The sequence below is a fragment of the Erinaceus europaeus genome, chromosome 10, assembly GCF_950295315.1.
Source record: "Erinaceus europaeus chromosome 10, mEriEur2.1, whole genome shotgun sequence".
NCBI lineage: Eukaryota > Metazoa > Chordata > Mammalia > Eulipotyphla > Erinaceidae > Erinaceus > Erinaceus europaeus.
Window position 1 is genome coordinate 982,983 of NC_080171.1, and position 27,575 is coordinate 1,010,557.

Below are 27,575 nucleotides of genomic sequence, written 5' to 3' on the forward strand. Positions count from 1 at the left end.
TTAGTTGAGCTCAGCAGATGCTGTATCAAATGGTCTGGATCTAGAGAAACGCGAAGGAAAATGAGCCAAGTCCTAGAGGCTCCAGGACTGGGAGAAACATGGGTTTTATAGAGAGTGGGGAAGGTTCCTAGCTGCCTTAGAGTTTAAGAAGACAGCAGATAGTTATAACCAAGTTATTTGGGGGCTTGGTTTACTTTGAAAATCCCATGGTTAGGATTTAATGTACCATACAATTTAAAAAAAAATCTTATCTAAAGAAGATAGGCTTGATCACTGTATAATGGTCAAGGAATCAAAATACCAAGAGGAACGAGCAGTCATTGACATGAAAACACCAGACAAAGGAGCAGAAGGTCTGTAAAGCAACTACTATCCAACTGGAGTGGTAGTGACAGTGACACAATAATAGCGGGGATCTTACCAGCCGTCCTCAACCATAGGTAGAGCGGAGAGAAAGGCATCAGGGCAGCAACAGCTCAAGCAGACGTCGAGCTGCTGGGCTCACCTAGTATTAGAGGACACCCCCCCCCCCAAATGTGAATGTGGATTTTCCCTGGTGCTCATGGCACATCCTTAAGGACTGGACACAGGGAAGTGTCAACAAATTCAATATTCCAATCAGATTAGGCACCTTTCCCCATGACACTGGAAAAAACTAGACATCAGCTGAAAAAAAAGGAAAGCAGAGAGGGGAGTCAGGCACTTTGTACAAAGTGCTCATTGTACAAAGCACAAGGACCCACGCATGGGTCTGGGTTTGAGCCTCTGGCTCCCCACCTGTAGGGGCAGGAAGCTTCACAAGCAGTGAAGCAGGGCTGCAGGAGTCTCTCTGTATCTCTCCCTCTCTTTCCCCTCTCCGCTCTCAATTTCTCTCTATCTTATCCAATAAAATGGGACGACATGGCCTCCAGGAGTGGTGGATTCATAGTGCAGGTATCGAGCCCCAGTGAGAACCCTGGAGGCAAAGAAAGAAGCAGAGACAATCCAAACATCTGGAGACTTAACAACTTGCTGTTAAATAACTGCTGGATTAAAGAGGAGTTCAAAGAGGAAATAAAAATCCACCTGAAATAAATAAAAATGAGGACAGGGACTGTCTGAATTGGTGGCTGCCAAGAGATGATTAAGATGGAATCTTGTTTATAATCACAAAAGACTCTGAATTGCCAAAGCAAGTAGAAACAAATATAAGAACAGAGAAATCATATTCCTCAACTTCAAACTATACTGCAAAATCATAACAATCAAAATGGCATGGTATTGGAAGTAAAAGTAGACACACGTATCCATGGAACAGAATTGAGAGCACATGGCGCACCTGGTTAAGTGCTCACATTATAGGCACAAGGACCCAGGTTCAAGCCCCTGGCCCCCATCTGCAGGGGGAAAGCTTCACGAGTGGTGAAGCAGGGCTGCAGGTGTCTCTCTGCCTCTCTCCCTCCCCCTGCCTTTCAATTTCTGGTGGTCTCTATCCAAGAAATAAATAAAGATAAATTTTTTTAAATTAGGACACAGAAATAAAACCTTACATACGTGCACTGTTTACCTGTGGCAAAATTCTAAGAACTTAAAACGGAGAAAGGAAGTCTTTCAACTTAATGGCGTTGGGGAAACTGAACAGCCACATGCTGAAAATATGCCAGCAGATCCTCACCTCACATTGCGCACTGAAAGTAACTCAAAGTAAGCCAAAGACTTGGGTGCCAAACCCCAAACTACGGAATACATCGACTAAAAAGTAAGTGCATCACAGCAGTCAAAGATGTCCGTGGAGACTCAACTCCAACAGCAAGGAGAAAAAGAAAGATAAACAAATGGGGTTCTGTCAAACAAAGACACTTCTGTGCAGCAATATATCAAAGCAGAAAGACATCCCACTAATAAATGGAGAAAATAGTCACACAAAACACATCTGACAAAGTCTAGTATTCAGGAGATACAGAGAGCTCACCAGCTCACCATCTCCAGCTGAAAACAAACATGGCAGCAGACGCGGCTGGATGAAGAGCCCCACAGATGCTTCATGCAAGCACGCACAGGCAGCCGGCTGCATGCGGAGAAGATCAAATATTCTCAGCCAAGTACGAAGGAGAAGAACACTGAGGTGCCACTTCATACCTGTGAGAAGGGTCTATGCCCCAAGACTGGAAACAATGGGCCGGTGGGGATGTGGAGAAAAGGGTTCCCTTGTGCTATGTCTGGGAATTAGTGCAACCTTTAAAGAAAACAGTATCGGGATTTTTTTTAAAGTGAAAATAGATCTGCCAATATGATATATTAATTCCACCTAGGTATTTCTTTTACACTAATCTGTAAAGATACACACACCTAAGCTGTAGGGTTGTTTATAATACTCAAGATTTATTAACTAATAGTTAAGGCCACATAGCACTAAGCACAAGGACCCGTGCAAGGACCTGGGTTTGAGGCTCGGTGCCCACTTGCAGGGGGGAAGCTTCACGAGTGCTGAAACAGGTTTGCAGGTGTCTCTTTTTCTCTCTCCTTCTCTATCTCACCCTCCCTCTCAAATACTCTCTGTCCTTTCCAAGAAAAATAAATCAGAAAGAAGAGAATGAAAAAGATTTATAAACAATTTTAAAGCTACAGATTAATGGATAGTGAAATTGTTGTATATATACACTATGGAAATAAATGAAACATGGAACTGGAGAGGGTAAGCTAAGTGAAACAGACCACAGGAGAGGACAGATACTAATGACACTTAATAATAGGAAAGGAAGCACGTTCACGTGTGCGCACGTTCACGTGTGCAGAGTGAGGTTTCTACGTGGGGGAGGGTCAGAGAGGAGCTAGGACTCAGGGCTGCCGTGAAGGTGGGGCACCTGGTGGCAGCCGGTGAACTAACACCTCAAGGGGGCGTGAAAATGCCACTCTGAGCAACGGTGCTGTTGGAAGTCTCCTCGACCAAGACAACAACAGAGACTGAACAGAAGCTGGGCAGCCAGCAACGTGCCGGGTTGAGTGCACATGCTACCATATGCAAGGACCTGGGTTCAAGCCCCTGGACCCCACCTGCAGGGAAAAACTTCATGAGCAGCGAAGTAGTGCTGCACGTGGCGTCCTTTCTCTCTTTCTTTCCCCTACTCCTCTCATTTTTCCCTCTGTTTTATCAAATCAAAGAATGACAGAAGGAAAGAGAGAGAGAGAAAGGAAAAAGGAAAAAAATGATTGCCAGGCAGGTAGTGAGCCCTAGTAATAACTCTTCTTCCTCCTCTAGCGTTTGCCGGTAATAACTCTGATGGCACTAAAAAAGAGAAAGAAAGGAAGAGAAAGGAAGACAGCTAGAAAGAAAGAATGCATGAAAGGAAGGAAGGAGGGAGGGAGGGAGGAAGAGGAAAGAGAAAAAGAGGAAGGGAGGAAGGAAGGGAGGAAGGAAGGGAAGAAAGCTAGAAAGAAAGAATGCATGAAAGGAAGGAAGGAGGGAGGGAGGGAGGGAGGGAGAGGAAAGAGAAAAAGAGGAAGGGAGGAAGGAAGGGAGTGAAGGAAGGGAAGAAAGCTAGAAAGAAAGAATGCATGAAAGGAAGGAAGGAGGGAGGGAGGGAGAGGAAAGAGAAAAAGAGGGAGGGAGGAAGGAAGGGAGGAAGGAAGGGAAGAAAATAAGCTCAAGGTGACCAATGATGATGATGATTCAACTGAGAAAAGAGAGGAAATCGGTTAACAAGTACTTTAGCTGTTCTTAGCGCTCAGTAAATTGTTAGTCTTAAAGTTGGTGAAGACTCTGCTGTGTCTCCTTCAGCCTCGTCCTGCTTTACCTCTGCTTTCAGTCTTATTAGAAGTGTATCTGTCTTACTGTTCCACATAGCTAGGTTTTCGTTGTTGTTGTGATCTTTTCTGTGCTTCTTTGGATCCGGGTCAACCACCGGCTCTAAAGTTAGGCATGACACAAATGCATTTCTTCCCTCACATCCCCCCTGTGCTGACACTTTGAGTTGACAACTTTTTCACCTGGGTGAGGGAGGCCAGGAACAGATCCTGCTGGCTGTTGAAGCTCCAGACTGCCCAGCTTATTCCCGCAGATGTGTGCTGAGAGAAAGCTGAGGGCAGCGGGCACGGGCTGCCCTTCAGGGCAGTCTGGTCTCCACACATGGTTGTGCGGGCACCATGTCCATCTCCATCGCTGCCGTGTCCCTGGCCCAGTCGTGCTCTAGAGAGAGAGAGTGCCGCTTGGTACAGGACAGCCTCCCCCACTTCTGCCACTACTGGCCTGCTAATACATGGGTTTCCCAAGGAGAGTGCTTTCTTTTTAGCCACAAGGAAAAACACTGGAGAGGCACAGATGCCTCATTTTGAGAAGGAAACGATCTCATGTCCAGGGGAGGGTGAGAGCTCACTGACTTTCCCAAGCAGGTTGAGTTCTCTCGGGGTATTCTCACCAAATTACTTGCTGAATCACTTTTACAGTAATAGGCTAGAGGGAAAGTGTCCAACTGATCTTTTTGCTGATAGTTTTGATTACTCTCGAGTAGAAAATTTCAAAGGCTTTTTGTCAGGCGGAAGGAAGGGGACATGGGGAGAAAAAGCTGGCAGAGCCAGCAAACCCTTCTGAACAAGTGATAAAACCAAGAGCAGTGACCGACTTTTCAAACTTTTTCAAACCCTTCTGAACAAGACATAAAACCAAGAGCAGTGACCAACTTTTCAGTCCTAAATTCTTGCAAGTTATTGTCCTTGGACCACTAAGGAATATCAACAATCGGACACAGTCTGTAGTGCTCTTTTATGATTTTACTGGAAACTTCAGTGAGGCTTCTGAAATTTCTCTTCATTTTGCTGAGGCTATTTTTCTCACCTTTGACAGCACTGACTGTCTCTGACTGTGCTGCGGTCATTGAAGGCCACGAAGCCAAAAGACCACGGCTGGCTGAGGATGAAAGGAAGGGTTAGGAAAGAAGCTACTTGGGTGACTTGAAAAATAGAGTCAGTCTGGATGGCAAAGGGCAGTGGGCAGGGAGGAACATTAAAGTACAGCAAGCTGTCCCTTTGTCCTTCCTTCCTTTCTTTCTTTCTTTCTTTCTTTCTTTCTTTCTTTCTTTCTTTCTTTCCACCTAGATTTTTTGCAGGGATCATACCTACCTGATTCCACCATTCCCTGTTGACCCTTGATTTGTTATTTTCTTAGACAGAGTGTGGGAGACAGGGAGAGATAGGAGAGAGGACAGACAGCACCGCCCTGCACCACTGCCCGTGATGCCTGACCTGTGTCCCCATGCTGTGTGCTCAACTGGCCAGGCTGTTTCCTGGAGCTGGGTCCCCTCTGTTGCCTAGTGGTGCTGGGCCTCTGCCCAGGTGTGACAGCCCTGCTCCATGAGGCATGACAGATCCCAGGGCTGTGGCTCCCATGTGGAGCCTTGGTCTGTGATGGAGAACTCCACCAGGAGAGTCATCTCCTGGTCCCTCATGGTGTCCATGCAGAAATGATAAGGCTCTTACTTCAGTGTTCTAAGCGGTGTGCTCAAATCAGACCGCCTTCCTTTGGTGGAGATGATTAGCAGCCAGTGCAGTCTATACTAGACTGGTAATAGCTTGCCATTTTACAAAGAAGAAAACGAGCTTATTTGGAATAGATTACTGATTTTGGTGAATAGATCTCATGTTAAACTGGATTCTGTATTTGAATTTCTTTTCACTTCTTTCCTTTCCTTTTTTTTTTTGTCCTTGCCTTCAAGGTTATTGCTGGGGCTTAGTGCAGGCAATACAAACCCACTGCTTTTGGTGGCCATTTTTCCCATTTTCCTGGATAGAACAGAGAGGAATTGCGAGAAGGAGGGGATGGAGAGACAGAGAGGAAAAGATAGACACCTACAGACCTGCTTCACTTGTGAAGCACCCTCCCTGCAGGTGGGGAGTCATAGCCCAAACCCAGGGCCTTGTGTGGGTCCTTGCCTTTATACTATGTGCACTTAACCAGGTGTGCCACCACCTGGCCTCTTGGATTTTATTTTCTCTTTTCACAATGGGCATACAGCTGACATTTTATTTTGGAACTATTGACCTAAAGATGACGGCAGCACAAGTGTGCTCACACAAGTCCACACTTGCTAGCAAGACAGGTCTGTCCTGGCTGACCTTTTATTCTGTTCTCCGTGATGGTTTCAGCTACAGCAGATCAAATAAAGAGACAATACAATGTTTTACAGGAAATAACTTGACTCTTGAATATACTTGTCTTGTATGGACAGAGTCCTTCATTCGACTTCAGGAATGGCCAAAGAGTAGGTAAGTCAGTCAATGTATAGTGGAAGCAGCTCCTTTTTTAAGACAGAGGAAGTGTAAGGCCAATGTATTGGAATCTACTGAAGCTGAGTAGCAAGCAAGAGATTCACTGGGACCTTTGAGTCATGAGAAAGAGTGAAATTCTGACATGGTTTTATCTCTCATCCACCCATCCTATCCTACCCAGCACCTCTCTCAGCATCTCACACGTGGGGGGGTGGGGGGTTGGCTGAGCTGTTTGTCAGCACCAGTCTTTTATTTTTTATTTAGAGAGAGACAGTGAGAGGAGAAGAGAGTGACAGCAAATGGAAAGACCCCACAGTGTTGCTGCACTAGACTCCGCCTTCCCTGCGGTCTAAGGGACTTCCATGCCCTGCCCATGGTCAAAGCCAGCACTGTGATATTCAAAGATGATAAGGTGCTTGCTTAACCCAGCAAGCTAACTTGCAGCCCCAGGAATTAATCTTACATAAAATTAATTTTAATAAAATTACATTAATATTAATTTCAATAAAATGATCAATAAAATTAAAATTAATTTTAATACAATTACATTAATTAATCTTACATAAAATGTTTAATGATACTTGTTAATACAATTAATGATAGTTTAGTTAAAGTGAATATTCTGAGATATCATTTGACTAGGTTTAGAAGTATTAGCTTTGAGCAAACTCACAGTCAATATCAGTAAGGGATTCAGTAAGGAGAGGGAGATGGAGTGGTTTTCCTGTCCTGGGTAGAGTTAAGGCTGGAGACAGGAGCCTCTTGCTGTGTTTGTTCTCTCACAAATAGATGGTATCCTATTATACTTGGGTTTTTGTTCTAATTTGACATCTTAAAAGTTTTGCAATCAGCCTTTCTCAGTACCTGCGTGACCATCCTTCCATGCACTTTGCACTTTACAATGAACATGTGAACATGATGCCTTTTTTTTCTTTCCACTTTTTCAGGTGGGGACCTAAAATAAATCTTAAATTGCTAGAGAAGAAGAAGTCGAGTCTTTTAAAAGTATTTTTTTTTGCCTTCAGGGTTATCACTAGGTCCCGGTGCCTGCTCTACAAATCCACTGCTCCTGGAGGCTATTTTTTTCCCCTTCTGTTGCCCTTGTTCTTTATCATTGTTATTATTATTGTTGTTATTGCTGATGTTGTTGTTGGATAGGACAGAGAGAAATGGAGAGAGGAGGGAAAGACAGAGAGGGGGAGAGAAAGACAGACACCTGCCGACCTGCTTCACCGCCTGTGAAGTGACTCCCCTGCAGGTGGGGAGCTGGGGGCTTGAACCGGGATCCTTAACACCAGTCCTTGTGATTTGCACCATGTGTTTTTAACCCACTGCGCTACTGTCCGACTCCTGACTTTACAAAATTTCTTTGGGGAAAAAAATCTAGTTTTTTTTTTTTAGCTTTATTTATTCATTCATTCATTTATTTATTTATTTATTCATTTATTTATTTTGGGATTAATGTTTTTTTAATTTTTAAAAAATATTTATTTTCCCTTTTATTGCCCTTGACAGACACCTGCAGACCTGCTTCACCGCCTGTGAAGTGACTCCTCTGCAGGTGGGGAGTCGGGGTCTCGAACAGGGATCCTTCACTGGTCCTCATGCTTGGCGCCACCAGCGCTTAACCCGCTTCACTACCGCCCGACTCCCTTAAAATTATTTTTAAAATTATTTTTAAGGGGGGGCTCTGATAGATTATTTAAGAAAGGTAGCAGCCCAGCTAGCACAGACCTAAGCCAGGCCTTTCCCTTATGGCGGAAGGCATCCTGGAAACCACAGCCCGGCCCTGCTCACTTAGCAGCTCAGTCTGGGTGAGCTTTGGAGCCTGTGTCCCCACCCCCAGCCCAAGTTCACTGAGACCTCCGGCTTCTAGGAGCCCGACCCAGGGGCCAGAGCAGCCCTGCCAGGCTGTTGGCTCCCCTTCCTCGCAGGCCCTTGGGTGCAGGCTCAGGCTGACCTGGGGTGTGACAGTGCCCACAGGGGAGCACGTGGTGGAGCCTCCTGTGTGCAGAGGCCAGGGCTGAAGGTGGGGGTGGCAGGGGTGGGCCGGGGAAGAGCCCACTGGCTGGGTGCTGGAGCTGGGCGCCTGCACTGGGTCCTGGAGCAGGGTGCCTGCTGTGCCTGGACTGGGGACTGGGTGCTGGAGCAAGGTGCCTGTGGTGCCTAGACTGGGTGCTGGAGCAGGATGTCTATGGTGCCTAGACTGGGTGCTGGAGCAGGGTGTCTGTGGTGCCTAGAATGGGTGCTGGAGCAGGGTGCCTATGGTGCCTGGACTGGGTGCTGGAGCAGTGTGCCTGCTGTGCCTGGACTGGGGACTGGGTGCTGGAGCAGGGTGCCTGCTGTGCCTGGACTGGGGACTGGGTGCTGGAGCTGGGTGCCTGCACTCCCCGGACTGGGGGCTGGGTGCTGGAGCAGGGTGTCTGTGGTGCCTAGACTGGGTGCTGGAGCAGGGTGCCTTTGGTGCCTAGACTGGGTGCTGGAGCAGGGTGCCTTTGGTGCCTGGACTGGGTGCTGGAGCAGGGTGCCTGCACTCCCCGGGCGGGCTGGGTGCTGGAGCAGGACCCATGGAGGCCCGCCCGCGCCTCCAGGTGCGCCCCCGCCCCCCCTGCACCTTCGAAGCGAATTGTTTGCATTTGCAAAGTTGCACAAAGCGGAAGAGCCCGCGCGAGTCTGGCCAGAGCCGCTTCTGGACTGCAGACCCCAGTGCTCGCACTGCCTGCTCTGTCCTCTTCTGTCCTCTTCTCTTCTCTTCTCTTCTCTTCTCTTCTCTTCTCTTCTCTTCTCTTCTCTCCTCTCCTCTCCTCTCCTCTCCTCTCCTCTCCTCTCCTCTCCTCTCCTCTCCTCTCCTCTCCTCTCCTCTCCTCTCCTCTCCTCTCCTCTCCTCTCCTCTCCTCTCCTCTCCTCTCCTCTCCTCTCCTCTCCTCTCCTCTCCTCTTCTCTTTTTTCTCTTCTCTTTCTTTTCCCTTTCTCTTTTCCTTTCTTTTTTGCTTCCTCCCTCAATCTTCCTTCCTTCCTTCCTTCCTTCCTTCCTTCCTTCCTTCCTTCCTTCCTTCCTTCCTTCCTTCCTCCCTTCCTCCCTCCCTTCCTTTCTTCCTCTTTCTTCCTTCCTTTCTCTTCTTATTCCTGCAGCCTCTCAGTCCAGGCAGGGAGGAACTTGGTGCTCCTGCAAAGTCTGGGATCTGAGCGCCGCTGGAGGGCCATGCAGATCTGCGGTTTGTGTCCGGCTTTCCAGGAGAGAAATCGCCGCCACAGGGGCGGTCCGGCTGCGGGCGGCTGGGGTGCCGGGGTGCCGGGGTGCCGGGGTGCTGGCGGGGCGGGTGGGCGCCCGGCCTCCGCGCGGGGGTTGTCGGCGGGAGGGGCGCTGAGGCTCCCCTAGGTGGGTGGGTGCCCTAGGCGGGTGCCCCGGCCGTGAGGAGTCCAGTTAGTGGAGGCGGGGGGCGCGGGCCAGGTGGGGAGCGGCCCAGAGGGAGCTGCCCGAGGCGCTACGTGGAGGAGCGGGGAGGGGACAGGGCGGGAGCTGCCCGGGCCGGCCCCTGAGCCCCCCTCCCTTCCCCAAGCCCGGCCGGGGGCGGCGGTGGCTGGGCGCGGATTCCTGGGGGTGGGGTCTCCGGGCAGGGAGCTCCAAGACCCACGGTGCGGGGGGGGCAGGGGGCAGGGGCAGGGCTGGAGGGCAGGGCCTGCGGGGCAGGGCCGGGGGAGGGCTGGCCGGGGGTGGGGCTGGGGGCTGGGCGGGGGGGGGGAGCTGGGGGCTGGGGCCGGGGGGCTGGGGGCTGGGCCGGGGGGGCTAGTGGCTGGGGAGGGGCAGGGGCCTGGGCCGGGGGGCTGGGGGCTGGGCCGGGGTGAATGGGGGCTGGGCCGGGGGCAGTGGGCTAGGCCGGGGAGCTGGGGGCTAGGCCGGGGGTTGGGGGCTGGGTCGGGCTCCAGGGGGCTGGGTTGGGTGGCAGGGGGCTGGGCCGGGGTGCTGGGGCTCGGCCGGCGGTCTGGGGGCTGGGCGGGGGTTCAGGGGGATGGGCCGGGGGGCAGCGTGCTGGGCCGGGGGGCAGGAGGCTGGGCCGGGGGTCTGGGGGCTGGTCCGGTGGGCTGGGGGCCTTGTCGGGGGGGGGGGGTTAGGGGGCTGTGTCGGGGGGGGCAGTGGGCTGGGCCGGGGGGGGCAGGGGCAGGGCCGGGGGCTGGTCCAGGGGGGCAGGGGGCTGTGCCGGGGCCTGGGGGCTGTGCCGGGGTGGGGGTGGCAGGGGTCTGGGCCGGGGGGGGGGGGGGTGGCTGTGGGCTGGGCCGGGGGGTGGCTGTGGGCTGGGCCGGGGGAGGGCAGGGCCGGGGGGGGGGGGGGGGTAGGGCCAGGGGCTGGTCCAGGGGCATGGCCGGGGGCTGGTCCAGGGGGGCAGGGGGCTTGGCTGGAGGGCTGGGGGCAGGACCGGGGGGCCGGGGGCTGGTCCAGGAGCAGGGCCGGGGGCTGGTCCAGGGGGGCAGGGGCTGGGCCTGGGGGCTGGGGGCAGGGCCGGGGGGCCGGGGGCTGTTCCAGGGTGGCCGGGGCTGGGCCTGGGGGCTGGGGGCAGGGCCGGGGGCTGGTCCAGGGGGCTGGTCCGGCTGCGCCGGGGCGGGCTGCGCGGGCTGGGGCGGCGCCGAGGACGACTCAGTCTCCGCCGGGCGGCGGGAGCGGGAAGCGCCGCTGCGGGCGCCGGTGAGGGGCGCTGGGCTGAGCTGCGGTGGGTGCGCGTGAGCGTGGGGTGCGGTGGGTGCGCGGTGGGCGCGGAGTTGGGCTTGGGGCGTCGCTCTGAGGATGGAGGACTCGGCTCTCACTATTCCCTGGGGCGAAGGGCTGAGTGTGAGTGGGTGAGTAAGTGAAGGTGTGAGTGAGTGAATGAGTGGGTGAGTGAGTGGGTGGGTGAGTGAGTGGGTGAAGGTGTGAGTGAGTGAGTGAGTGGGTGAAGGTGTGAGTGAGTGAGTGAGTGAGTGTGTGAGTGAATGAGTGTGTGAGTGAGTGAGTGTGTGAGTGAGTGAATGAGTGAGTGAGTGGGTGAATAAATGAGTGAGTGAGTGACTGAGTGAGTGAGTTAGTGAATGAGTGTGTGAGTGAGTGAATGAGTGTGAGTGAGTGAATGAGTGAGTGAGTGGGTGAGTAAATGAGTGAGTGGGTGACTGAGTGACTGAGTGAGTGAGTTAGTGAATGATTGAGTGGGTGAGTGAATGAGTGAGTGAGTGAATGAGTGAGTGAGTGAGTGAATGAGTGAGTGAGTGAATGAGTGAGTGAATGAGTGAGTGAGTGAGTGAATGAGTGAGTGAGTGAGTGAATGAAAGAGTGGGTGAGTGGGTGAGTGAGTGAGTGAGTGGGTAAGTGAAGGTGTGAATGAGTGAGTGAGTGAATGAGTGTATGAGTGAGTGAGTGAATGAGTGTGTGAGTGAGTGAATGAGTGAGTGAGTGAATGAGTGTATGAGTGAGTGAATGAGTGAGTGAGTGGGTGAGTAAATGAGTGAGTGAGTGAGTTAGTGAATGAGTGAGTGAGTGAGTGAATGAGTGAGTGAGTGAATGAGTGAGTGAATAATTGAGTGAGTGGGTGAGTGAATGAGTAGTGAATGAGCGAGTGAGTGAATGAATGAATGAATGAATGAGTGAGTGAATGAGTGGGTGAGTGAATGAGTGGGTGAGTAAGTGAAGGTGTTAGTGAGTGAATGAGTGAGTGAGTGGGTGAGTGTGTGAGTGAATGAGTGGGTGAGTGAAGGAATGAATGAGTGAGTGGGTGAGTGAATGAGTGAGTGAGTGAATGAATGAGTGAATGAATGAGTGAGTGAGTGGGTGAGTGAATGAGTAAGTGAGTGAATGAGTGAATGAATGAGTGAATGAATGAGTGAGTAAGTGAGTGAGTGAATGAGTGAATGAATGAGTGAGTGAGTGAGTCAGTGAAGGAGTGAGTTAGTGAAGGAGGGCTGCTCTAGCTAGAGAGCCACAGCAGGAGCAGAGACCCCCCCCCAAGACTGCAGCCCCCAGCTCCAGGGGCTACCCTCCCCCCGCAGGCGGGACTCCCCCTGGCAGCCTGTTTGCCAGCCCTGCTCCTTGCCACCCACCTCCCTGCCCCTGGGCCCTGCACCCTGGCCCCCTGCTCCCCAGCCCTTGGTCCGTCCCTACCATCCTGCTCCCCCGCACCCTGACCCCCACCCCCGGGACCCCCTCCACTGGGTTCTGTCCCTGCAGCCCCTGTGCCCTTACTGCGGGGTGACACGTAGGTGGTGGGTGGCTGGGAGACACAGAGGCTCGGAGCTCCCTAGCACCCCACGTTTCTGAGGAACCTGAACCCCAGGCCTCCTCGCTCCCCCCCACACGGCGGTGAGACCAGGGTTCCTGCAAGACCTTCAGGCCTCGAACCCCAGGCCTCACTTGCGGGTGGGAACCCCGAGTGGCTCTAGGCTGTGTGGCCTCAGTGCTTTGGCCTTTGGGAGGGCACCGGCATCCTGGGCCTTGCTGCCGCTGAGGTAGCCTGCCCACAGCCCTGCCCGCCTGTCCTTCCTTCTTGCTCGGACCTCTGGGACTTGAGCTGCTGAACGTGGCTGCTCCCTGGAGTCTGACGGTGTCCCATGGGGCCGGCTGTGTTCCGGGTGTGTGTCCACGGGGCCGGCTGTGTCCCGGGTGTGTGTCCACGGGGCCGGCTGTATCCCAGGTGTGTGTCCCACAGGCCGGCTGTGTCCCGGGTGTGTGTCCCACAGGCCGGCTGTGTCCCAGGTGTGTGTCCCACAGGGCCGGCTGTGTCCCGGGTGTGTGTCCCACAGGCCGGCTGTGTCCCGGGTGTGTGTCCACGGGGCCGGCTGTGTCCCGGGTGTGTGTCCACGGGGCCGGCTGTATCCCGGGTGTGTGTCCCACAGGCCGGCTGTGTCCCGGGTGTGTGTCCCACAGGCCGGCTGTGTCCCGGGTGTGTGTCCCACAGGGCCGGCTGTGTCCCGGGTGTGTGTCCCACAGGGCTGGCTGTGTCCCGGGTGTGTGTCCCACAGGTCTGGCTGTGTCCCGTGTGTGTGTGTCCACAGGGTCGGCTGTGTCCCGGGTGTGTGTCCCACAGGCTGGCTGTGTCTGCACAGCGGTGGGCTGTGACTTGTGACAGCAGGCCTCCTGACTTGTGCTTCAGCCCTGAATCTTCACTTCTGGCTGCAGGGACTCTGAGCTGGGAAGACTTCTGTTCTGCTCTGAGGCTCTCCCTTTGTCAAACAGAAGAGCTTAAGCTCCAAAGAAAAAGGGTGAAGGCTAGAATGGTGACTGTCTGGGCCTAGCTGGCTGCACACACACCACCCGGAGAGAGAGGGAGAGGGGAGAGGGCTGTGCAGTGTCTCTGCTTCTGACCCTCCACATCTGGGGAGGGCCGAGCATATTTACTCCAAAGGCAGACTTGTGAATATGATTCTGTCGGCGTTGCTGCTTTCTTGATGCCCTTTAATTTGAGGTTGAAGCCAAGAAGCCCGAGAAAAGGCTAGTGTGTGGCCTGCAGGCTGAGGCGCAGAGGGGCTGGGTGGCCCTGACTGCAGCCCACTGGCACCCAGCCCTGGCCCTGGTGGCATGACCTTAGCTAGTCTGGGCCTCCTCCTTCCTGGAGTCCTGTCCAGGCCTCATCTGCAGCAGGGAGGGGCCTGTGATCTCAACTGATCATTTTAGCTTCCAAAATAACTTGACAGCTGTGGCTGGGTAGTAACCCATGGAGGAGCTTAGGAAGCAAAGGGAGGTGTGAATGGGCTGGCCCAGGAGGGACTGGCCGGCTGAGAGGCTGAGAGAATTCTAGCCTGGAGATTTGGTGAAGGAAGAGCACTTGGCCAGAAGTCTGCTTGTCGTCCCCCCCCCTCCACTCCCTAGTCCTCAGGAGCATCAATAATGCTTTCTCCAACCCCTATTTACTTCTGTTATTTGAAGTGTCAGAGCCTGCTTGGCCTTTGAGTTGGGGGGTGGGGGAGTGAGGTCAGGGTGATGCCTGGGGTCTGGTCTGACCGGCTGTCCACGTGCACCTTCCTTTGGGGAGCGGCCACTGCCCAGTAGTGCTGTGGACACTCAGGTCTGCGCTGTGAGTGATGGAAGGTGAGCTCCAGTATACGGCCTGGCAGCTGGTGTTTGGAAACGCCTGCAGGCTTGTTGGGAAAGCCATGATGTATTTCCCTGTGCTTTTCCTAGCAGAGATGCATCACAGCTTTTCTGATTTCCTACTATTTTCATTTCAAGCTAAAAGTTGTCCAAAATAGAAATTCGATTAGAAGGGTCATTCTAAGTTTTTTCTTTTTTCCCCACTAAGGCTTGTCTGTTAGCCCTGCTGGAAAATACAAAGAAAGTAAGACTCTCACTTGCTAAGTCTTTCCTTCTTCTTTTTATATTTGTAACATGCAACTTGAAATTACGGACTTTGGAGCCAAGAACATCATTTCAAATGCTCAGTAAGGAAAGTTACAGTCTGGGCAGACTACACTGTTTCATGTTCACTGGGGAGCTGCAAGTGAGGTGGAATTTAGTCTGAGACCAAGGTTTTACATTTTGTGCTTCCTGTGTGGCCCAGCCTGCCTGCCCCAGGAAAGCTGTGTGTGTGTGGTGTGTGTGTGTGAGTGTGTGTGTGTGTGTGTGTGTGTGTGTGTGTGTGTGGTGTGTGTCAGCATGTATACACACTGCAGGGGAATGGTTTACTTTAAAAGCAGAATGGAAGGCAATAAATCTCTAGTGTAGTTCTGTTTTTGGTTGAAAGTTGGGGAGTCTGTTCTGACCTTGTTAATCTGTCATCCTATGACTTGGCTTCTGTACACATCATGTGACTGCCCCAACCCTGTCCTGGCATTATTTAGCTAACGGGTAGCTTAGAAAGCTGGAAGGGAAGAGGGGCACCAATTAATTCAGAAGCAATTACTGCATTCTTTCCAAGGTGGCAGATACGCAGGTGATGGAGAGGAGGCTCTCTGAGGAGATGCAGTGTGGAGGGGAGAGAAGCATGACCTCCAGCTGGGACAGCTGGGTTGCGTAATTGGGTGGCTCTCCAAGCTACTGGCTTGCCAAGGAATGGAAAATTAAATGCTGGCTCTGGGGGAGACTCCACACCAGGGAGAGTGAAAAGGATGTCTGTCTTCAACTAGGAGTATTGGTTGGAGTGGAGAGATAGCTCAGTAAGTAGGGTGCGTGCCTTCTCTTGCCTGTAGCCAGGCACCACTGGGAGGGACTGTGGTGTCTCTGCCTTTCTCTGTCTGAGTGGAAAACGTGGTCTGGGTCCTTGCAGCTGTGCACGTGCAGGGCTCAGATAACCCCCAACAGAGACTTGAATGCCAGGAGCTTCCATGTTGGAGCCCCAGTCCTGTACGTACCTGAGTGGTCCTCTGACTTCTCTCTCTCTGTACCTCCCCTGTTTTATATTAAACTTTTTCTCTAATATGTAATACAGTAACATCTTGAAAAGTATATACACGTTGGGGACGGAGATGCAGTAGGAGTCCCAAGGCCGCAGAGGCTGGAAAGATGTGAAGTCGGCCATGTCTGGGGCGGCCCCAGGTGTGACAGGGAGGGGGGAGTACCCCAAGATGTAAGGAGACACTGGCAGCACATAGTGGGGTGTAGCGGGGCTGAAATGATTGAGAGGTGCCTGAATTTGTACTTACTTTCTGCTGTGATTCATGACGGGTGAGTTGTAAGGCAACGCTGCCAGTTCACCCAGGCCACCCAGGGTCCACCCAGCAGACACCTGTGCAGTCCTCACTGCCCTCCGCCGCTCATGCCCTGTGTCACGTGCAGCGGGCCAGTGAGGACGGGGACTGGGCTAGAGTGTGTGCTGTACACCGCGTGGCCTCGGAGACCGTTCCTTGACCGTGTGTATGGAAGCCTCTCTCCAGGCCTGGAGCAGGCCAGGAAAGCATTCGTTTTCTTTTGTTTAGGGAAAGGCCTGTGAGTTAATGCTGACTTAAACATGTCACCAGCATTCTTGACCCTGCTTATGTTACACGTAGTGTTTAGCCGTAGTGGTTGAACATGTGTAACACACAAGGAATCAAAACCAGTTTGGAAATGGGATTGATGCCCCCGTGGAGGTGGGGCTTGGTAGAAGGGAGAGGTGGAGGGAGTAACACGCTGGGTATTAATGTAAGGGGTGGTGGCATCTTCTTACCTTGCCTAGTGGGACTAGCTAACTCAGATCTGTGGACTAGTGTTTCTTTAAGAATCTGTTTTCTGATCACATGCTAAACCAAAGGGTCTCATTATCCCTAAGAGAGAGACATCTCAGAGGCGTATTGGGAGAAACTGTCACATCCTAGATACTTAGATAGCTAGATGGCTCTGAGCCACAGGCTTGAATGGCTGCTGCCTTGTCAGCGAATGTCAGAAGTGAAGCTGGTCGGGCTAACTCTTCAGCTGTCTGCAGATGCAAGCCTACTGAGAACACAGATAATGAAAGGAAATTAGCTTAGCTTCCTTTCACAACTTAAACAAATGGGCCTCCCAGCCGTCTGTCTATTTTATCTCATGCAAAGGAATTGGGGTTTGGAATGTGTAGTCAATTTGTTTAGTAGATTGAAGGAGCCCAAGCTTAATATTCCTTGCTTCTTAGAAGGATGCTTTCTTGTCTTTCATTTTTTCCTCCAGGGTATCACTGGGGCTCATGCTGGCACTGTGAATCCACTGCTCCTGGTGGCCACCCCCCACACACTTTACTGGATAGGACAGAGAAGTTGAGAGGGGAGGGGGAGATAGAGAGGGAACGAAAAAGAGTCACCTGCAGACCTACTTCATCAATGTGAAGCTTCCCCCCTGCAGGTGGAGAGCTGGTCCTTGAGCATAGCACTGTGTGTGCTTAACAGGGAGCGCCACCTCCCAGCCTCTCTTTCTCCCTCGTTTTCCCCTCCTCCATTCCTTCTTTCCTTCCTTCCTTCCTTCCTTCCTTCCTTCCTTCCTTCCTTCCTTCCTTCTTCTTTCTCCTTTTTTGTGGGTAGGGGATTATGTGGACTAAGCCTTGTTCCATCAGATTAGTATGATTTCAAAATTGCATTGTTGTTGCAACTGACATATGGAATGGGATCAAGGAACATGTCTTAGCATTTGATGTTAACTTCTGTCATCTTTCCAGTCAATGCTCTGGATACTTTAAACTTGAAGTTCAAGTAAAACTCTATTTCTTTTTCAGAAGTGAAAAAGGGTTCTTTTACTGCATGCGTGGATTTAGATGACAGTTGATTTCGTTTTTGTGCTGGTGTTTTAAAATACTAATAAAATGACAGAAAACTGTGAGCTTTAGTCCAGTGGCACAAATCAGGTAAATCAGCCTGTTCCTTTTTTTTGTCACAGAGATAAGAGAAAATGGTTTTAAAACCATACTTAAAAAAAAAAATGTTTGACTGATTGTGGTAGTGACCTCTCTTTAGAATGAGAGTCCCAGAGTCGCAGCTGTCAGTCAAGGGAAAGTCTGTGTGTTGGCCACCCTGACCTCAGTGCTGCTGCGGCTCTGGCTTCTCCTCCTCCTTCTCCCACCTCAGCGCTGACACTTGATTGCTCTGTGCTGATGCTTTTCAGACAGAAAAAGAGACAGAGACAAAGGGGGAAGGGAGTGGGGCCATCCCCTGCATGGTGGGAGCTGGACCTGAGCCTGGGCTGAGCCCCTGTTAGCAGCTGCACTGCCAGGCAGGTGACTGTCAGCCTGTGCCCACCCCGCCCCAGGACAAGCGTCAGGGAGCTTACTTGTTAGCTAACGTACCTTGGCACATCTCACATCTGGATTTCATGTCTACTTCTTATACTGAGCTGTCTCCCTGTGCCTAAGTGTTTCTTACTGACTAAAAGCCAAACTGTCTTCACTCTGAAGGTATTGTTTGCCATAACAGAAGGCCAGTCCTGGTTCTCTGGAAGGAGAAATGCCTTAGTGTCAGAGAAAAAAAAAAGTTCTTTTCAACCCCAAGAGATGTCGTCACCGCCTGTCTGATATACTGAAGCATTGTTCAAGGCACTGCGGGTGGCTGGGGGTGAGTGAAACAGGCTTCTCCGGTCTTAACAGTGGAGATTCTTTTAAATTCTTTTAAGAAAGAAGCCTGGTTTTTGAGTTATTCTTCGACTTCTGAAATGCTTTTATTCATTTTTTAAAAAAACAGGTGTTTTCAGATCAGTTAGATTTTCCCTTCCAGGAACAGAGCCTGCTTTTTTTTTTTTTTTTTAATATAACTAAGGAATAGTCAATTCTTTTTTATTTTTTAAATTTATTTTTATCATAGAGAGACGCCCTGAGATAAAAACACTGTTCATCTCTGGCTGCTGGTGGTGCTGGGGATTGAACCAGGGACCGTAGAGCCTCAGGCAGTGGAGTCTTTTGCAGAACCACTGTGCTGTCTCCCTGGCCCTTGGTTTGCTTATCTTTATTTTCTAAGCCTGAAGTACTTTGTTGAGACTTACCTGTTGGTTGCTAGGCATAGACCTAGCCTTTGCTCTGTTACCTTGGCTTACTTCCATCTGAGTTTGGACAGTCTTACTTTTGACTACACTTGTATTTGCGTTCTTATATTCAGTTTATGACTTACTTCCTAGGGTAATCCAAATCTGGTGTTCATGGAAAGCTGGACCGGTTTTCTGGCCATATGCTATTATAGTACTTTGCTTTTTATTTATGGTCTTGTTCAAGTTATCCAGGTGGATTAACACAGTAGAAAGTGTTCCAGCCAGAAGAAGTAGCTGCTGTCATTTAATTAACTTTCACCTCCAGTGTTATCACTGGGGCTCAGTGCTTGCTCTATGAATCCACTGCTTCTGGCGGCCTTTTTTTTTTCTTTTTTCATTTTATTGGACAGGACAGAGAGAAATTGAGAGAGAAGGGAGAGATAGGGAGAGAGTCAGAGAGACGCCTGCAGATCCGCTTCACCTCTCGTGAAGTGTCCTCCCTGCAGGTGGGGAGCGGGGGCTTGAACTGGGTCCTTGCTGTCAGCACTGTGTGTGCGTAATTGGATTTGCCACCGCCCGGCCCTGCTACACTCATTTGTAAAAGTGTATAGTTCTTGTAAGGATTCAAGTGATACTAGCATGTCTGAAATGACCGTGCCGTCGTGCCTCTGAGTCTTCAGCCGAAGCTGTCTGCTGCGCGCTTTGCCACACTCTGTCACTTCACGTTTCCTCCTTGTCCTGCGGCTGGGTGCTGGGCGGGCCTGCAGAGTGCGTGGAGACGTGCCTTCACCTGCTCTTCGATGTCGTGCGGATGCCTGGGTGTTCACAAGTGGCTGTGTCTCTGTCTCCGTGGCTCTGGAGAGGCTGTTGAGACATCGCCACCAGGATCCGAAGTCCAGAGAGCCGGGAATCTGCACAGTTCTTCCTGAAAGGCTGCAGGACGAGGTTCCTCAGCGAAGAGTTCTGGTTAGAGAGAGGTGAACAGCTGGCTGTTGTAGAGACCAGAAAGTGACACCCAGGTCACAACCCAGACAAGAACGATACTGCAGAGAATGTCATTGCTGCAAGTATCCTGCCCCACCGGGGTCCTGGGGAGCACGTGGACTAGGGGCAGTTAGGAGGGTGCATTTGGCACGGGCCACCTTCCTGGTAGGTGGAAGAAAGGCATCAGTGGAAGTCTGACCAGCCTCGCTGGAGCAGAGAGGTAGCTGGGGCTGCTCCCTGCCAGGTCTCATCGTGGGCGTATTCCAGGAGGGCCCCTCAGAGGTAAGGATGCAGGGATCTCACTGAGGGTGGGAGGAGCACAGCCACCTGGCTTCTGTTAAAGGTCTGCCCTGCCCTCTTGGACTCTGTTCTGTTCCCAGCAAGGTGATCGCTGTGTCAGGAAACGCGGGCGTTCCTTCTGTCCCTGCCAGTTGGTTCCGCAGAGGACTGCTTGCTTCTCTTCTGAGTGGACAGAGACCTGAAGGTCCAAGGCTGGGCAGGCCTGCTGGTTTTTCTCCCTTCAGCAGACTCTGGCCACTGGTCACTGTCTCAGACTTTGTCAGTTCAGTCTTATGCAGCTGAAGTCTTGGAGCACTTTGGTGGCTGAGTCCCTCTGCCTGGGTGTAGACACTAAAATAAAAGCCGCCAGGAAAGTCCTGCGCTTGTTCCCAGATGGCAGATACACACAGAGGACCACGCCAGCCTGAGATCAGGCCCCCAGTGATACTGAGTGTAGACAGATGGGACACGGCCCTGAGTCTCTGAGGCTGGAGGCAGCTGCCGGGCTGGAGGGAGAAGGGCCTCGGATGTGAAGGGCCGAGGGGCGTCCCCCACGCAGAGGCTAGTGGGGTGACCGGGGAGGGGCTGAGGCTGTGCTTTGTTAGAGTGCTCACAGTCAGTTCTAATTCCCTCAAGCTCTGCATTTTGTGTCCTCTCTCCCTTCCTGAATCTGCATTTGGACTCGTATGCAATTTAGAGAGTGCGACCTGATAATCTGAGACATGTGCGCTGGTACACACGTGCTTTAACAAAGACGGCAAAATGCATTTTGAGGTTAGTTTTTCAATCTCGCACATGGCTTAAATGATTTAAAAACTATTTAGGACAGATAAACAGATGCTATTGAGGGGGCCGGGCAGTGGCTTACTGGGTTAAGCACACGCAGTAAGCAAGGACCGAGCACAAGGATCCCGGCTGGAGCCCCCAGTCCCCACCTGCAGGGGGGAGGCTGCACAAGCAGTGAAGCAGGTCTGCAGTTGTCTCTCTTTGTCTCCCTCTCTCTATCTCCTCATCTCAATTTCTCTCTGTCCTGTCCAATTAAAAAAAAAAAGGAAAAAACATCTGTCAGGAACAGTGAATTTGGGCCGAGCCTTAGCGAGAACCTGGAGGCATAAAACAAATAAACAAAAGAGATGAAATAGAAAGGGGAGAGATAGAGAGACAGAGACAGAGAGACAGAGACAGAGACAGAGAGAGGCAGGCAGAGGCCTGTAACACAAGTTCCCCAGTGAATCTTCCCCACTGCAAGTGGAGACAAGGGGCTTGAACCCAGGTCCTTGCACACTGCAATGTGGGTTCCTAACCAGGTGTGCCACCAGCCTGCTCTACTCTAATCATTTAATAGGCCACCTGACAGTCACTGAGCACCGCTATGACTTCTTTGGATTAGATTTGTCTAGAAGATTATAAAGTACTTGGAATTTCATTTTGATATTCCTCTGGGATTAACAAAATGCCTCGAGACAACTTATCCCAACCGTGTCTGCGTACACTGTGACTTCTTACCTGGTAACAGCCACTTGCTGACTGAAATGCATCTTCATTTCAGATAAATACGTTGGCCTGTCTTCCTGCAGGCTGGGTAGAACCAAGATAACTGTTGGTCTGTTTCTCTCAGACCATGATTTTATTGATTTCCTGTGAGATGTATGCAGACAGAGAGCTTCTCAGGAGAGAGAAGCCAGCATGTGGTGCCAAGGATTGAACTTAGAGCCCCAGACAGGCACAGCCTGTGCTCGTGCTCTAACAGCCCTGCCAGCCAGGCGACCTCCCCAGCTGCTTTTGTATTTTAAAACACTTCCCTGTATGTGTCGTAAGAGAAGACCCTCCAGCACACTCTCAGCTCCTCCATGGAGTGGTGCCAAGGACGGAGCCTGCGGCCTCTGGGGCTTCAGGCAAGCAAGTCAGTGCTCCAGTAGGTGAGGTAGCTCTCCTGCGCTAGGCTACTACGGCTCTCTAAAATCACAGTCCTTTCCATATAACAATGAAAATATTCACTGTAGAATTCAGAACAGGCGGGAGAGGGCTGGGTAGTGGCCCACCTGGTTGGGTGCATGCTCCCCAGAGTACAGGGAACTGCAGGGAAAGGTTCAGGAACGGTGAAGCAGGGCTGCAGGTGTCTCTCTTTCTCTGCCCCTCTCTACCTCCCCTTCCCTTCCAAGTTTTTCCGTCCTGTCAAATAAATAAATTAGCAGGAAAAAATCATAAAGAATGAGAGGCTTATAGCTAATGCCACTTCTCAGGAATAACTCCCTTTGTTCCTTTTTGGAATAATTTCTTAATTTAAAAATATCTGACCTGGGGCCAGACGGGATGGTGGCACAGGAGAGAATCCTAGGCAAGAAGTCTGCATTTCATAAAAGTCTTCAGTTAAGTACTAGATAACATCCCAGAAAATAAAAATAGTAAGAACAGCGGCCGGTGGTGGTGCAGTGGGTTAAGCACACATAGAACCAAGTGCAAAGACAGCACAAGGATCCTGGTTCGAGCTCCCAACTCCCCACCTGCAGGTGTCTGTCTTTCTTTCCTTCTCTCTTTCTCCCTTGTCTCTCCATTTCTCTCTGTTCTATCCAATAAAATGGAAAGATGGCACCAGGAGCAGTGGATTTGTAGTGTCATCATTGAGTCCCTGGAGGAAGGAAGAAATTGGCCTTGCTAATTAGTATGATTAGTATAGCATTTTGTGTTGCACAAGTAAGCACACCATTACAGTCTTTTGTTGTAAATGCCTACTGTTTGCAGACTAGTCACAATGCAGTGTTGCATCATCTTGAAATGATAACTGCTTGCTTCTGCTGTCTGAGCTCTGAGTTATGTCTCTGGGGCTTCTCCAGTTCTAGGTGCTTGTGTTTGCAGAGTTACGTCTTTAATCACGTCGGGCTTATCCACTTGGTGCCTAAGGCCACTCCCAGGCCTTTCTCTGACCCCAGCTGCATGGAATGCCTGTGCCTGGGTAATCACGGCCATGTCTAGACTCAGGGAACCTTCTTAACGAGGCCTTCTCCATTTAGTGCATTTTAACACTGTGTGTATGGTCGAGCTGTGAGGCAGGCCCACAGGGGTCTCTCTGTCTCTCTCTATCTCTGCTCTCAATTTCTCTCTATCCTATCAAATAAAATAGAAAGAAAAAAAAAAGAAGGAAAAATGGCCATGGGGAGGCCTGGATTCATAGTGCCAGTGATAACTCTGGAGGCGATAATATATGTATATTATAAAATTATATGTGTTTTGTGCTAATACAGATCGCTGAAAATTTGAAGCCACAGGGTCAGGTAACAGCCTTGTGGAGGAGGGTCAGGCTCCTCTGAAGGCTCACCGTGATGTCTGGATGCAGACACATTTCTGGGAAAGTTTTCATTTTATCATGACAACTAAGGTCTGGACAGTTGTGTCCTCTCTGTGTCCTGATGCTTGGAAAGATCACGGTCTCTCCAGATAAATAGCACGGGTCACGGGTATGTTTATGACTTCAGTCCCTGTGGTGCTGTTCACACCCTCTGCGCCCTGAGCCTCTGCTGAGCTGTCGCAGGTGGGCGGGTGGTGGTGTGTTCACACCCTCTGCGCCCTGAGCCTCTGCTGAGCTGTCACGGGTGGGCGGGTGGTGGTGCTGTTCACACCCTCTGTGCCCTGAGCCTCTGCTGAGCTGTCACGGGTGGGCGGGTGGTGGTGCTGTTCACACCCTCTGTGCCCTGAGCCTCTGCTGAGCTGTCACGGGTGGGCGGGTGGTGGTGCTGTTCACACCCTCTGTGCCCTGAGCCTCTGCTGAGCTGTCACGGGTGGGCGGGTGGTGGTGCTGTTCACACCCTCTGTGCCCTGAGCCTCTGCTGAGCTGTCGCGGGTGGGCGGGTGGTGGTGCTGTTCACACCCTCTGTGCCCTGAGCCTCTGCTGAGCTGTCGCGGGTGGGCGGGTGGTGGTGCTGTTCACACCCTCTGTGCCCTGAGCCTCTGCTGAGCTGTCGCGGGTGGGCGGGTGGTGGTGCTGTTCACACCCTCTGTGCCCTGAGCCTCTGTTGAGCTGTCGCGGGTGGGCGGGTGGTGGTGCTGTTCACACCCTCTGTGCCCTGAGCCTCTGTTGAGCTGTCGCGGGTGGGCGGGTGGTGGTGCTGTTCACACCCTCTGTGCCCTGAGCCTCTGCTGAGCTGTCACGGGCGGGTGGTAGTCCCTCAGTCTCTACAAATAAGCTTGTCCATTTCTTTCTAGCAATTTCTGTGTGTTGGCATAAGTTAAGCACATAAATGCTTCCTTACTCCTGACCATGTGTTCCTCAATTTAAAAAACCCCAATGTGTTTGAAAGTACGTTCTACCTTTCTCTTGGTACTAACACTGCTAATTCTGTATGCTTTTTTTGTTTTTTCCAAAATAACTTTACGCATTCTTTGGACTTTAAATCTTCAGTGTTACTTTGCTTTAAATTTTATGCTTTTAAAAAAATATTTATTTATTTTCCCTTTTGTTGCCCTTGTTGTTTTATTGTTGTAGTTATTATTGTTATTGCTATTGATGTTGTCATTGCTGGATAGGACAGAGAGAAATGGAGGGAGGAGGGGAAGACAGAGAGGAGGAGAGAAAGACAGACGCCTGCAGACTTGCTTCACCGCCTATGAAGTGACTCCCCTGCAGGTGGGGAGTCGGGGGCTCGAACCGGGATCCTTCCGCCGGTCCTTGTGTTTTGCGCCATGTTTGCTTAACCCGCTTCACTACTGCCCAACTCCCAAATTTTATGCTTTTTAAAAAAAAATTATAAAAAGGAAACACTGACAAAAACCATAGGATAAGAGAGGAGCAACTCCACACAATTCCCACCACCAGAACTCCGTATCCCGTCCCCTCCCCTGATTGCTTTCCTATTCTTTATCCCTCTGGGAGTATGGACCCAGGGTCATTGTGGGATGCAGAAGGTGGGAGGTCTGGCTTCTGTCATTGCTTCCCCGCTGAACATGGGTGTTGACAGGTGGATCCACACTCCCAGCCTGCCTCTCTCTTTCCCTAGTGAGGAAACCAGTTGTTGACTTAGTTTGTACTATGCTCATTGGCTGATGTCAGCCATATGCTAATTGGGTTCAGCAGCCATATGCTAATTACATCCGTGTCCCAGCCTGGACAGGAACTGTGGACGAGATGCTCAGAGTCTGTGTCCGATGTCCCAGCAGGTACCAGGGTCTTGAGCCTGGTAACTTGTGCTCCCAACCAGGTGTGCCGCCGCCTGATCCCTTGTTTAGTGGGAACTTGGGAGAAGTTATATTGAGGCACTGAGACTTTTCTGCTGTGACCCATAGCTAGAAGTGGTGCTTCAGAGAGGGGTAAAGCAATGGTGCTGTATTTACTGCACACACACACTCTGATTTTCTTCCTCTGATTTTTCTTTTTATTATATTCTGTTCATTTTCATTAGAAACAAAGAGCTGATCTAGGTCCTGGGAGGTAGCACAGTAGTTCATGCAACAGACTTTCCTAGCAGGGGCCGGTAGGTCGTGGAATCAGTCTCTGCCGTAAGTCAGAACTGGTCACAATCGTTTTGAAAAGAGCTGTTAGAAGTTTAGAAGATCTGAGCACACTGACCTGGTCTGTTGCTATTTCATGTGGACTTGGGTCTCTCCTGTGCCGCTCTAGTCTCCGTGCTCTGCTCACTAGGAGTAAAGCGGCAGGCAGGCACAGCACTGGAGCCGCGAGCCAGTCTGGTGGACAGGACGGTTTGAACAGATGATCGCGCGACTGACCGCACAACATGAGGGTCTCCCTGGGGGAAAAGAACAGGGACTTCCAACAGAGATGACCCAGAAAGCATGTGACTTAGGGATGGTTTAGAATTCCAGCAAAGACGTGACATTTGGGTAGATCTGAAGGGTTGGGGTGGGGTGTGCATGGAGGTCTGTAGAGTCATGGAAGAGCTGAGTGATGGAAACAGCGAACTCAGCAGAATGACAGATGGAAGACAGTCTTTACTGTGTTTACTATTATTATTATTATTATTATTATTTTTGATACCTGGTGGGCCTTCTGGTTAGTGACTTTCTTTTCCTCATTTGACAAACGTCACCTAAGAACAGGAGGGGTTGTGCTGGGGGATGACTCTAGCTGTCTTCAGGCCGTCATGTCTCCCTGCAGATACATCACTAGACAACAGTTGGCGCTCACTCAAGACTTGCACTGCTTTGGAGACTGCAGAGGTGCACGCAGAAGCGAAGCGTGCGGGTGTTCAGAGACGATTCTGGCTGGCTCACAGAGGCACTCCTGCATGGGCTAGCTGTCAGTTTACTCACTGCATGATAGACAGTTAACTTGAAGTTAAATTTGGAGAAGTGAAGAGAGATAGTGGGTGGGTATGTTATAGGCTCTTAGTGATTCCCCCCCCCCCCCACTTTATGAGCAGTCATGGATTTCAGTACAGCAGTTGTTGACACATAGGCTTCTTGATAATTTCCTTAAAATTATGGTTCAGAATTATTGCTGTGGTAAGGTCTTGTATGGTATAGTAAATCCTAACCATGGGATTTTTCAAAGTAAACCAAATTCCCTAAAAACCTGGATATAATAATAACTATCTATTGAAGACAGTAGGAACCTTCCTGATTCTTTATGAAACCCATATTTCTCCCAGCCCTGGAAGCTCTGGGGTGGGGTTCGATTTCCTGCAGGCTTCTCTCCATCCACACCATTTGATACAGCATCTGCTGAGCTTAACCTAATCAACACAACCAGCACCACCTGGACACGTGTCACTTCAGACTGTGTCCAGAGACGCCAGGCGGGAATGTCAGTCAGCCCTTCAGCTCCAGCACTCTGGCGCGACCGTTACCGGCTCCTAGGATCCTCAGTTCCATGCCAGGTGGTGCCGCTCCTGACACAGCCACAGCACCTAGATGTAGACCAGGGCCCACGAGACAGACACGTGCGCACATGTGCCCTAAGTTAGGGGAAATATAATGATGTAAAAGCGCACAATGATTTGCCATTACGAATAAGCGCAGCAAACAAGTAGAAAGACCTGAAAAAGACAGCATGAAAAAGACAGCATGAAAAAGACAGCATGAAGTACTTAGCCAAGTTGTTGCTAAACCTCCTCACCTACCTCCTATTTCACTTCCTCAGTCACTCCCAAGCTGACCTTGTCAGACAAAGTAAGGACGCCAAAAGCTGAATACGGCTAAGAAGCCAGCAGACATCAGTGATGACTCTTAGTCACTGCCAGGCCACCCCAGCACCTGGGGCCCTAGTCGGGAAGCCCTGGGATCCCACACAGACATGATGGGCCTAGAGCTCTCACAGACCCTCTCTCCACTGTCACTGCTCATCTCCATCAGGACCTCTTGGGGGCCTTTGCAGGACCTTGTCCTCAATGTAGAACAACCGTGGTAGAAATTGCCCCTCTCTCCGAAGGGAGACTGGGTCAGCACACTCTGCCACTCGAGGAAGACGGGTCCTGAAATGAGAGCAGCTTGAATGTCCCAGCTGTGACCATGGACTGCGAGCTCAGACTACAGGGATGCAGATCACACAGGCTCCTGTGCCGAATATGAACAGACATGGGCTCCAGATCAGCGCGATGGCGTTTACAGTTAATGATACTGATATACATTTCCCATAACTGGGGGCTACTCTCTTCCCTGACCCAGCTTTCTAGTCCTATTCCCAACTCCCCAGACAGTACCTTTAGCCCACCTGCATATTAGCGTCTGTGATGGATGCTAGGGCGATTGTGGCCAGCCCCACGTGCATGTT

The 27,575-nt window shown here is 51.2% G+C and overlaps 1 protein-coding gene across 3 annotated transcripts in view; it reads left to right on the plus strand.

The window, feature by feature from the left end:
• Nucleotides 1-9,297: 9,297 nt before the first annotated feature.
• The window catches only part of LPAR1 (lysophosphatidic acid receptor 1), a 142,547-nt gene continuing 124,269 nt past the window's right edge, over nt 9,298-27,575 (plus strand). The window contains exon 1 of one of the 3 annotated variants that reach the window (XM_060199024.1): nt 9,298-9,455. The gene's annotated coding sequence lies outside the window, so the exon portion shown is untranslated. The remainder of the gene's footprint in view (nt 9,456-27,575) is intronic. The other 2 variants (XM_060199019.1, XM_060199021.1) reach the window with 2 other exon arrangements.